Genomic DNA, 13,573 nt, shown 5'->3' with positions numbered 1-13,573 from the left:
AGGAAACCACGTCAAATGCAATCATGACAGGGAGAAAGACCGGTTGAGGAATTACAGTAGGGTAACAAGTAAACGTAAATTGAGAGAACCTCCCAAGGACATTTCTGCCGTGGAAATCAGGATATCACCGATTGATCATTGATCGTTCATTTCTAATGTTTCCTTTTGCAATTTTATTCCATACTTATCAAAACCATAAAGATCTAATCTAGCTAAAATGAAGCTAACGATTATACTACCAAAGCAGGTGTGACACCTATAATACAACTTTCCATTTTTTCTTTTTTTTTTTTTGAGAATACGTAATTACAAAGATTGCACGCTTCCCCCCTTCCCTCAAAAGTATGAAGCTTTCATCCTCTTTAGAACTCTAATCAAGACTTTTACATATAAGCAAAATTTTAGAATTATTCAAAACTTTGGAATATAAACAAAGAAATTACTATCGTGATCTTCGACGTTTAAAATATGATTAATAGAGTAGAAAGTCTTAAGCACAAAAAAGATTCCAAATGTACATCCTCTTACCGAAAATGAATTAGTTCACGGGCAATCGTATGACGATTCACGTCACAGCACCACCATCTATCTACGTATTTATTTACGACCAACTTAGAGGGAGTGTACCCAGAATTGGTTTTCCTTTCAAACTTTAAGCACCACCCGGTTGTCGCAAACGAACGATTGATTATAGCAGCCTGGAAAAATTACAACGCAGATCGGCGCACGTCGGATTGATGTATGCACGTTTGTGGATTAGGGGATACCGCGACGACCCTCGATCTCGCGTGATCCGACGTTCCTGATGGACTGAGAGGGCCGATTCGATCGTACAACGCTGCCGCTACTTTCTACCAACTTGGGAGTAGGAAAAGCTGCCAGAAGGGGGGTATCAAACGATAAACCTGTATACAGACGAATTGGAGGAGCAAATTGTTTTTTCGTACAAATTTTGTGGTGACTTTTGTGCTCTTTCGTTAAGGATTCAATCCTGCTACAACGCAAGAGATACAGTGTTGATTACAAGAAGCCATTAGAATAAGTCGTGGCGTCTTGGCTTCTTCCTGTTCATAAAGACGAAAAACTCAGAATTAACGTTGAATTAATTTCTGAAAGTAATTTGAAGTAATCTCAAGTGGTAAAATTGAATGGAAGACAGTGAATGATTTAGCAATTTGAATTGGATGTTTCAAATAACATGAAAGAGGTGCATACCTGTCTATAAAACAAGGGGAAACAATGAACGTTTATTTGGCTGATTCCGAATTTATTTTTAAGGTTCAGTATTGTGATATATTCGTGGATGAAATAAGTGTAATAGAACTCAAATTTCGAAAAAATCAATTCCAAACACGAATAAACGAATAAATCCGATAGATGAATATTGTAATTAAAAACCTATTAGGCGGCATCATTCGTTACTGGTTGAGAATGTAAGTAAAAAAGATACTTACACAACAGATCTTGTGAAATAACTAAACGAAAAAATTCGCTACTCATCTAACAAAGATTACTTGTTCTGTTTTTATCGGACAATTATGTTTGCTATTGCATAGAATTTCCTGATATGGAGTGTGAATAGATATATGTAAATGCAGATGTTTTAGGTCGATCAAGATCAAGATTATTAGATCAAGGTCGATCAATTTTGGTCCATATGATTACTCAATTTTCACATTAAGAGACAGCTTTTTCTATCTTTCAGTAATGAAAGTTGCGACCTTGATATAAATGATCCATCAAACATCTTGGACCAGGCATCTTGTCAATACGATTTGTTTCATAATTGTTTGACTGTCATCACCGACTATATTGACTACTTTTGTACGACTCTAAGTACTCTGACATCTCAACACTCACTTACACTTACACAACAAACACTTACAATCTCTCTACGTTTCTTCAATAACATGGAAATCACAGGAAAATGATTACGCGAGACGATTGAAATCGTTTGGAAACGATTATACAAACACTCAAAGCGATTGAGTGGCACGAAGGATTGTTATTTTCACAAAATGAAACCTGAGAAAAGCGTTGTTTATACATCGTACTTTTGACGTTTGTGTCCTTTTCGAACCTTGATCGATGTGCAAGTGCTCAAGAGAAAGGACGACAGAAAGACATCCACGAATGCTTCATTAAAGCCAACAGAAAAATCGTAAAACATAAATATTTCGAATGCTCTATCATTCCTGATGAAATTTACATGACAAAAAGTAAAAACAAAAAATGAAAAGGGAACCAAAAAGTAGGAAGAAATTACTGACAGTAGTGACAAAAATTACCTAAGCATCGATAATTTAACCGCTCAGAAGCTGATCAATTCCATTTTCAAAAAAATTCATAATTTGAGTATCAGAATATCTGAATAGTGTTTAATTTTTTTAAGAAAGCAAACGATTAATTTGTTGATTAGTGTGACTCAATTATTCGTGGTATAAACTTATTATTAATTTCATAGATCATTACGTTGGCATTAGTAGACAGAATTCATTGAAACTACAACAATATTTTCAATTGAAAATTAAAATCTACTCGTCAAACTGAACGGTCATCGAGGTGTTGCACTTCCACTTTTACTTTTCCATGCGTGCTCACGAAATAGAAAAACTGTATAGAAAAACGCGATTTCGAAATAGAACCGTTTCCTTTTTCAAACGTTAATGCTTTTAGACCAATCGAAAGGCAGGCCGCTTTACTTTTACCGATATTTATGCGCTTTCATGCTACGTGAGCATCGAATATGGATCATCGCGATCACATGAAATATTCTACGATAAAAGTGTCAAATCGTTTCTATCTTCCCTGATATAACGATGAAACGATTGTGGTATTAACGGAGGAAAGTTAAAAAAAATCATCTGTTCTCGTTCCTTTTATCAATACTTAGAAATCTGTGTTTCTGGCAGCCTAGATTAAATAATAACATAATGTTGTTGATAAACAAGCACAAGGATATGATAATCTCTATCACTTCTCACTTTTATCAATTTTGGACAACCAAGAACACAATAACAAAAGTATACATGCATAATGTAGATACCAATAACGACATAACTTAACCATTTGAGTCCCAAGCAGCGCGATCGCGCTGTTCACATTTTGCGTCGAAAAGTTCCAGTACATTTGAATGCTACGGATGACTGACAGTAATTTGTATTTCATTATTATATTCTCAATAAATTTTATTGAATAAATCTTGAAATATTTATAAACTAATAGTACGCTTATATAATAATATAGATGTATTTCATAAAGTAACAAATATGACGAGCGCTATTGTGCCGCTTGTTTCTTTTCGCAATCGATTAAGACAAACGCTATCGCGCTATTCGGAATTTTTCGACCCTGTTTTTTCAGTGATCTCTGAGACTCATACGATTAACTAAATTCTAAAAAGGAATAAAAGAAGAATTTTCATCATCTCCATCAGTTCTCGGCAATTTACAACAAAATTTTGCAAATAAAAGGTCATTAATAATGGCGTATCATGAATGATGGGCGCATCAATGATGCCATAAATTGGTTCTAAAAAGACAAGCAGTTTTCACCTGCACTAATTTTTAGAAAATTCTACAGATTAAACTATCATTAACAAGAATATATCTCGAAAGAGACAGGCATCGATAACAACATAGATCAACCGAATTTCCTTAATAAAAACTCTTAATTTTTCAATTACAAAGAAGATACGATTGCCATAACTACTTCGTAATTATTAATTCCAAATCTTTCCTCATGCTTGATTTTTCAATCGCGCATTGCCCACATTGCAAAACAGCCGATAGCTATTAATCAATAAGAACATATATGGTCATAAATGGTACAAACTAAACAAGACACCAAGGTGTCCTAAATCTTTCTCCTTAAATATATTGCCTAGAGTCTAAAGTAGCGAATGTGATATTTCAAACGAAGAGAAAATGTTAATACCCTCACGCATCGTTAAGCGGATGAACAATTGCGCGGTGAAGTCGCGTACGTCGTATATCGAGATTGGCCAAGATGGACTTTTAGAAGAAAATCGGCGCGGGCAATCAGTCACGCGTGCAATCGTGCACGTTCAAAGCAAGCTTCTTAGTCATTTTCTGCGACGCGGCACGACGGTTCGTAACGCATGTTGCAATTTCGTCGAGTCGTCGAGTCGTCGAATTTTCGTCGAGTCCGTCGAAATACAGAATGGCGAAGCTGGAAAAAAACGAGCCAACGGAGAGGAAAGAGGCAAAGCGACCGACTGTATTTAGCAAGAGATTTGCAGCTGCCTCCGATGATCGGCTCCCCATTCGATTTTGCAATCGGCCGTTGCGTCGAGCCGGCAACTATTGCAAATACGAGCGCGCGCCTGCGCGCTGTCTTCAATTAATATTAGTAATCTCGTAGAAAGGAGCACCGAGTGTCGAAAGATGAACCGAAGACGCGGTTCTGTTACGTAGCACTCTTGTCTCCGTTACTTGCTTTGATTTGTGGTTCACATGTTCACATGTTGTTATAACATGTGATTCACAATCGTGTATCCGGATGTTAAAATAGTTTTAAAAAAAATGGTTTTTAGAAAAATAATTGGAAGTTATAAATAGGATAGTTTTCAATAATTAAATTAATACATTTGCTTGAAAAGTTTGGAAACGACCAAAAAAAAAAAAAAAAAAAAAATAGTGTCAAAGTATACTATAATGAATGCAGAATAGGACAAATTTCTTTTTGTAATTGCCTTAAAATTCTTTTAGATACATGTAAATAAAATTATTAAAATTAAAAAGCAGATATTAATTTCGGTTCTGATAGTACGGTAGAGGAATTTTTTAATATCTGACTATTTTAACATTTGCCTAATTTCCCTTGCAAGATGTAAGTAGAAATATAAGTTAGAAATAGAAATGTGATATAATTTGCAGTAGAAATTAGCGTAGTTCGCAATTGAAATGATCGAATCATTCGAATCATCTAAGTTGACTATGGGATTAATCTTATGAAAATATTTTTATAGACTCGATAGCATTTTAAAAAGAAATAAATTGAGAGTTGACAAATTTCAGATAGATTTTACGAAATTCACCCGCTCGATCGAAATAAGTATCCAATATTTTAGTTTACGGACTTGGAAATTGCTGTCAGAACAGATATAACAGATATAACAGAACAGGCGAAGTCATCGTTTTATGATGTAAAATCGGTAATTTCCAAAAATAGAGGTCTTGGACAAATTTGCATATTGTGAAATTCACACAGAGAATATTCAATGCAAATCACAACAACGACGATTGATGGAAAATTTTATATGAAATGTTTTAAATAATTAAAAGACCACTTAAATGTTTCTACAACTAACGAGAAGAGATATAAACCGCACATATTGATTCGTTAGACGAATGCTACTTTCAAGAAGCATGTTAATTTGTAAATATTCGGCAATAGCCCAGGATAATGTTTAAAATGTATAATAAGTTTTTAACTTTATAACAAATATTTAAATGAGGAGGAAATCAATACGAATTGAATAAAAATGTCCTTAATAGCGACATCTGAGTGCAACTTGCAGATCCATGAAACATCCGCGATGTGTAACTGCTGAAAATGTCAAAATGTCAGTTTTGCGGAAAGTATACGTAAATCGCGATAAATCATGATTGTATCTTATAGATGGTATGCAGTTTTAAACATAGTTTCCGATTTACCATTATAATAGCGTAAATGCTAACAAACCTTGGAGATTCTCAGAAACCAGACACTTTTATACAAACGATCGATGCCTTTTCAATAGAGTCGTTAACTTTTAATCTTATGAATATTTCCATATGTTACTGGGGCTTATTATTGCATCGAATCAAGTGATTATACTTTATGTGTTTGTATGGATACATATAGGAAACCAAATAAGCGCTAGTTTATATTCTTGGTGATATTTGTGGAGAGTTTTGCATTTCATTTCATTCGGTTATACTTCATATATGGATATTTTTAACACAACAGATAATGTATGCTTAAACCTAAACGTATGAATTGTGCATAATCAAAGCAAATTGCGTAAGAACTGGAATAAAAAAAAGACGATTTACAAAAACGAACTGAAAGAATAACTAACACAAAAACATAATATAATGAAAAAAGAGAAAACGAAAAGCAATTACATTATTGCGAAAAATAAACAGAGAAGTGTTATTCAAATCTATGCAATTTTCTGAATTAACCGAAGTATTTCTTCCATACATTTGATGCAACTATCGCTTTGTCTATTCAAATGATAATTACTTAACGATATGGTCTGCAGATTTCTCCAGACTCATTTTTCATCCGATACAATAACACGGCACAAAAAATATCAAAAGTACATGGAAACAAGTTACGCTAAGGAGCGCTTGTTTTGCTATTATTCCACTGTGTACAATTTATCATTGTCATTACATACACATTTGCATTTATTTGTATTGTGACATACAATTGCAGCAGATTCTCTCCAAAGAAAGAAATTGCTTCACGAAATTGATATTTATTTCAGCTATTTCCTCGAAAAATATCCATATGATGTAATATTTACCTAGTAACGTAAAAAATCAAGAAACAATATTGACAGATTGTTCTGGAATAACTATTATGAAGAAGAGGGATAATCAAAGTTAAAATGACAACTTGTTTTATCATGTAACTATTGAAGAATTATTAACTCTAAGTTTCTCATAGAAACTCGTTAACATACAATTATATACGAGTCTTTCTTATACGTTTCTTTTAAACGATGAAAAGAACACTGTGAAATGTAATATAAATAATACAGGTAGCGTTTACAAACTTTAGAAAAAGTATAGTGTATTAACACTCTTCATAAAATAATATTTTATTTTATGAATATGTTATGGTTATATATTTTCCATAAGTATATTACAAGTATTTCATAAGTATATTTTACATTAGTAATATTACAGATAGTAGCCGATTTTTTATAATCTGTAATATATTTCCTTCTTTACTCGTCAACATGAAAAAGTGACTAATCTCCAATTGACTCGTAATTAGATAAATTGTACAGTAAAGTCTTTGGACGGTACGCGATTTCTATCTACTGCGACTATAAAATATGTCCCAATTTACAAATTGATCACGGTATTTCTTTCTCTCTCTCTCTTTCTCTCTGCTGTTTCTAGAAAACAGGTTTCTTATCGAAATGGGATAAGTGCGCGGCGACATGTTCATTTCCACACATTGCATCTCCGGACGCGAGAGAGTTGCAGTTTGACAGGCGCTCGATTTTAAAACTTACAGTAAAATCAGTTTTGCTTGAGACTTGTCGATTGTTGACACGCTTTTAAAGTGTTCAATTTAGTTACCATTAAAATTATTTTCCTTTCTTAAAAAGTTCTGATGATACAAAACAAAAATATAGATACAAAATGCTGAAGTTTTATTAGGAAGAAGAGTATTTTTTTGACAATTTTTATCAAACAACTCCCTTACAATCCACGAAGACCTACATTATGCGCGCCATTTATTTTTCATCATTATATTATATTTTACGCTACTGTTTGCTGTATCCCTTTTTAAGTTTTTTGTTGCAACGCTATTTTATGGATATCATTTTATAAAATCTTCCATTTTCCTTATTAATTATGCAACGTGTCAAGTTACGATTGAGAAAAAAGGCAATTTGTTTCTTATAAATGTCATCACACATAATATTAATTAATTGAGGAAAAACAAACCTGAATCTTCAGCGTGATAAACAATGAATAAATACATACCGTGACTTTTTACATAATAAATCAATGGGAAGATTCTATGTAGGTACTCTACAGCGACACGCTATTTTCAAAGAAGACACAATACGAAGATCAGAAATCTTCCAAAGTCGACGTAATCAAGTCATAAATCTAATCGTGACCGATCGTCTGCCATCTCTCTAGAACACGTACGGATTTCCATCACGTCCAGTCGTGTTACGAGTTTTAAATTGGCGACATGTGCGTCGACTTAAATCTCGATTGTATTCTCTCGTCGAAAAATAACAGAAGAATGTTGAAATCATGCAAAAACTGCAAACTGTCTACGTTTTACAAATAAAGTGAGTAATGGAAGGACGAAGCAATTCTTTTTTAATAAATTTTATAAATATGTAAATCTCTACGCCTTCGATTAGCTGCGATAAAATATGAATTTATTATTAAATTATACAATAGAAATAACGGCGCAGTCGATGTGTAATAGAAGAAAATCGCTAACAAAATATCGATATTTAGAAATGTTTCTTTAATGTTACAACGATCAAATCCGTTAGAACGATGGTTTCCAGACTGTCCTCTTTTATAATTACTGAAAACATTTAGAAATATTCAGATAAAAGGAAATATTTAGATTCGTGTTTCAGACTGATAGCTCTAGTGTTAATTATAATATTCAATGATAACAGAGGGTATATATCTACATAACGACGCAACAAATAAGTGAAACATTATGTACAAAAAACTATGAGGAGGAAAAATATACGTAGTTAGCATATGACTTTATACATTACGCTGGATAGAAAAATAATGAAATTAATTTTTAACTGTCACTGTGTCTTTTCCACCTAAAACAAACAGTCATACGCCAGATTAGTCTTTCTACCATGGATTTTATGATTAGTTATAGCCCACTTAAATTCAAATGCAGTAACAGGAGAACAAGTTATTAACGAAAGGATGATTATTAATCTAATTTCCTAATGTAACAAACAAAAGAAAAAATTTTCTTGGCTGATAAAATAATGAAAAATTTATTAGATCTTACCTATCATAAAAAATACAAAGAAAGGATAAGGAACCGACTTGTTTTTAGAAACTTTATCATTTTTTATAATATATCTAAGATTCTTTAAACGGGTTTGGTCAACAACTACGCAGTTACATAATCAACGACTAGATCACGAACCCGTTTAAACAGTTGGTTCAAGTTACAGTGTCGTATATGTAATCACCGTGAAAAAGAAGCAACAGAACTGCTGCAAGAAACTTGACCTTGATCCTTAACCGGAATACAAGTCACTATATTCCGCGTTAGGTATCCCCCAAAAACAAAAGACACGCAAAAGAGCTCGCAAATTTCAGTATCGAATGTTCTACATATTTTTAAAAATATTCTGAGCAAATCTTGACTTTAAAGGTATGATATAGGTAGATTTTAATTTGCGACAGGTCACGAAACGTGCTTCAGAAACTCCTGCGCGTCGTAAACTGAACATCGAGTGAAAATGATACATCAGATCGTGGAAATCTCCTCGCAACTCCTATTTTAATGCGAACGTAAGTAGCCTGGAAATCGTGCAGATTTGCATAATTTTTTAAATTAATACGTCTAGTTTTAAGTATAAACGATCAAACGATGGCTCAATGAGATTTTCCTTTCGATGTGAAGATCGATACTCTAATGTTCACACTTGTGTATTAGTATCGATATGAAGGTCGACATTCTAATAAACATACTTACGTGTTATTATCAAAAAATTTTACCTTTTTTTCGCTTATTGGAACTTTGAAAATGAAAATTTCCTTTAGGAAATCCGGTAAATTCTTTACTGACATGGTTATTGAAATTTTCTAGATGTCTAATTGTCTAGATGTAACTTTGAACTGTGATTCTTCGTGTTTTATGTCGTATGACACTGTAAACACGTTGAGATGAAAGTTAAATGAATGGTAGCTCGAAAAAATTGTTTACTTGTTGGCATTGTGATGAGTAGTGTGTCTCTTTCAAGAACGTCTGGTAACTTTAACGTATGCATAAGATATGTAATATCGCTGGCTCGTATATAAAGCGCTCCTTTCACAATATTATGTTGCTTGATGTTTTGAATATTGCTTAATTTTTTAAGTACGTATAGCAGTATGAAGTAACAAAAAACAGAACGACATGAATGATGTTCAATTTTCTGAGGTATATACGATTAGGAATATAGCATAAAATAGTTGCGCCATGTAGTGGGTTGATTTTAAGTAGCATCGAAACGAATACAAGTAAAATTAAAAAATCGTGCAAATATCAGGTTCTTGAAAATTTAATTAGTTAATTAATTTTTTATTTAATGTATTTGTTTTATTTATCTATTTATTTATTTATCTATTTATTTATTTATCTATTTATTTATTTATCTCTTTATTTATTTATCTCTTTATTTATTTATTTATTTATCTATTTATTCATCTGTTTATCTATCTACTTATCTATCTACTTATCTATTTATTTATCTATCTATTTATTTATCTATTTATTTATTTATCTATCTATCTATTTATTCATTTATCTGTTTATTTATTCATCTATTTATCTATCTACTTATCTATCTATTTGTCTATTTATTTATTTATTTATTTATTTACTTATTTATTTATTTATTATTAGATATATTATTAATTAATTTATTAATTAAGTATCATTTCCGTCTCATCGCTAATGTTCGTAATTGTTGCTGAACTTCATATTATCTAACAACTGATTATTGTATATTAATTGGGTATTATTTTGTAGAACTTATATTTTGTATCGAATACGTATATCGATTATAAAATTTCAATATATATCATCTCATACCTAACGTAAATGACATGAAATCGTGGCCTATGTACTCCACCTGATTAATTCACATCGTTCTATTATTCAGTTAAGGTACAACTATGAAACTAATAGTTTCATGTACTCTGTTTATGTAGTTGCAATATTTCACGGATGATACAAAATTACAATGATAAGCATCTATGTGCGTTAACCTCGTCGTTTGTACATAAATAAAAACGTGAACCTTTTATGATTATGTAATCGTACTAGCCTTATTTTGTTCCCTAATTGTGCCATGTACTTCCTGTGAACATAAAAGCAGGTGACGTAGAACTGACGATTTGTTTCTGAAGAAAACTAAAGAACAATTGGTTGGATAAGCAAATACAGCAAATACTAAGATATGTAAACAGCTTAATAAATTTTATTGCGTATTATACATATACAAATTATATTATTTATATTTATTGTATATTTAATGTATAATTAATTATATATATGTCGGGTTAATGTTATGATTAAGGGTAGGGGCGTGTAATGGATCTTCACTGGAATTGGCCATCGTAGTTACACAATCGAGGTAATATTGATTAGCACAAGTGTGAGTATTACAGAATCAACAAGTAACTGCGGTGATTAGACGATAATGACAATGGTCTTAGATTCGATAACGAATCCGTGGTCAACGGGATAACGAATATACTTTTTTCCAAAATGGGACTCGTGGTTAAAAACGTGAAGTATCCGCTGGCGAAATCGCATGAGAATGTGCTCTCCGTCACGGTGATGCTGCAAAGGAAAACTATGATAGGGTCTGTTTCAGGGCACGAGATCATCAGATTCGTCTAGGACAACCCTAGTTCAGAAAGTGAGGGAAATGGACGTTGCTGTTAATTGTTTAATTTCTATGTTGGTGGTTAGAAAAGGATGCTAGCCGCCCTTGAGAGAAAGTTGCTAGCGGGAAGCGTCGTACGTGAGGAAAGCAGATCTGCCATATCTTCCCGTAGTAGGTGACAGATTTACGGACTGTTAGGATAAAGACTATTTGTCAATTTGAAGGATCTTAGTTAACTAAATCCTAAGATTTATAGCAGGTTTTCAGGCCAGCTGAACATATACCATTGATGATGCATCAAGATCTGGCAATCATCTTGTTCGAAGAATAGGGTCTGTGTGTGGCGAGCCACGGGGCAAAGACCGTTGGAATGTTTACTGTTAGGTGTCCGTACAACCAATACTTTTTAGGGAGAGCTATGCAATTCTATACCTCTGTTAGGTAAAACGTTGATCCCATGACCGCGGCTACGTTCGGCGACTAGTTGTCGCCTCAAGCCCAAGCTCATTATCTCAAGTCTCGAACAATTATGTTTGGGTTAATTTGTAAAGGCTACAGTATTGGGAATTTTCCAAAGAATTCCAAAGGGGGGTCCGGTGTCCTTTGATCTTCGACATATATATACATATATATAAAACAATTTTTATATATATATATATTTTTATTGAATTGAGTTATTCACTATGTATGTAGATAAAGAATAATCGAAACTGCTACAGTAAAAACAATTGTTTTCGCGCTACATACACTGAGCCAAAAAATGAATTAACATTTTGGAACATATTAACAACTTGTTGTTAACGACATATTATAAATACATTAACTATAAATTCGAAACACGTAAACCTGTGCAATTCGCATGTACATACATCTATTGTATGTATGTATTGGGAATTTCAATAAGGAAAAGTGCAGTATGAGTCATATGAATACCAGATATGTAACTGGTATTCACCACGTCATTTATTTAGTTGCAACATGATAATGTTACAGTTAGAAACTGAAGAAACGAAACCGATCGAGCTACACGATCAAAGTACAATTCGCAGATTTCAATCAAGCGTCATCGATATTTACATTAGACAAGTGGTAGAGACTTGAGAAGTTCGCGGACAAAAAGTTAATAACTACTTATCTGTTTACAAAAATTCATCATGTAGACTTCTTTCTCTTTATCTCAGAAACTCCAAAGAAATAGACAAAGAGAACATATGAGAAATGATGCAATTTTCTGGAAAGAGGATGGTGATGAAACTTAATATATTTAGACAGAGACAGGGAAGTTGAAACAAGGAGAAAGGTATGATTCACCACGAAGGTTACGATTCGACCTTGGAAATCTGCTGTTAATGGTTTCGTGGATTCCGCTTATAACTGGTCCATCATGTACTTTGTCACGACATCCTGCTTCTTACGACATTATTTTCTTAACTAACCGTATAGAAAAAATATTCTTCTAAATGGATTGACAAAACAGAGATTTCATGGTTGTTGATCGCTAACAGAAGAGTCAAAAGTTGGAACAGGTTTCCAGTGAACAAAGTTCACCGTGTGTATACGAATAAAATTCATCTAGCCGTTAATGTCGCTACATCTGCGTCCGTGACACGGTTTATGCGATTACGTAAGATAACAGCCCCCTAATCTTCAAACGGTCAGTTCCTTAAAATTTCGACTCACGATTTAACGATGAGAAAGAGAGAGAATCGATTTCAGCGAATGATGACCGTCGAATAAACATGTATCGTGACGTCGACATATTTAGTACCCTTTCTATCGATTTTTCTCGATCGATTTTTCCAAACCACAGTTTATCGAATCACATTCTGTCAGTCCATCACGATACACGATTCAAAACCGACGTTTACATCAATAAAGGAATCGTTCACAGATCGAAGTGGTTATCTTCAGTTTTTGAAATTTCCGAAATTTTAGTGCCAAACCACTTTATTGATACTTTTAGAATTTCATTAATTTTGCTTACCTTTCGTTTTGTGGAGTTAACCGATTGAGCAAATATGTAAGAGCGACTCGAGTAATTAACATTCCAAGTCTCTAAATCTCTAAGCCGTAATTATTGTTAAACACTCTAAAATTTAAGTTGCAAATTATTTAAATAAAAGTTGAAATGCAAACATGCTTAATAGTAACATTTAGGAACTGGTTTCAACAGATATCCAGTTTATAGTGCTAGAAGTCGGTTGTAGTTTTTCAATT

General features: G+C 33.0%; 1 protein-coding gene across 3 annotated transcripts in view; it reads right to left on the bottom strand.

Moving 5' to 3' along the window:
* Nucleotides 1-13,573, bottom strand: part of LOC132905662 (elongation of very long chain fatty acids protein AAEL008004-like) — a 51,717-nt gene that overhangs the window by 15,209 nt on the left and 22,935 nt on the right. Inside the window, exon 1 of one of the 3 annotated variants that reach the window (XM_060957205.1) lies at nucleotides 529-816. The exons of the other annotated variants lie outside the window; for them this stretch is intronic. The gene's annotated coding sequence lies outside the window, so the exon portion shown is untranslated. Of the gene's footprint in view, nucleotides 1-528; nucleotides 817-13,573 lie in introns of those variants that run through there. 3 annotated transcript variants of the gene reach the window in all.

This window comes from Bombus pascuorum, chromosome 1 (genome assembly GCF_905332965.1).
Source record: "Bombus pascuorum chromosome 1, iyBomPasc1.1, whole genome shotgun sequence".
Taxonomy (NCBI): domain Eukaryota; kingdom Metazoa; phylum Arthropoda; class Insecta; order Hymenoptera; family Apidae; genus Bombus; species Bombus pascuorum.
Note: the sequence above shows the minus strand (reverse complement) of the source record. Positions and strands in the feature narration are given on the sequence as shown.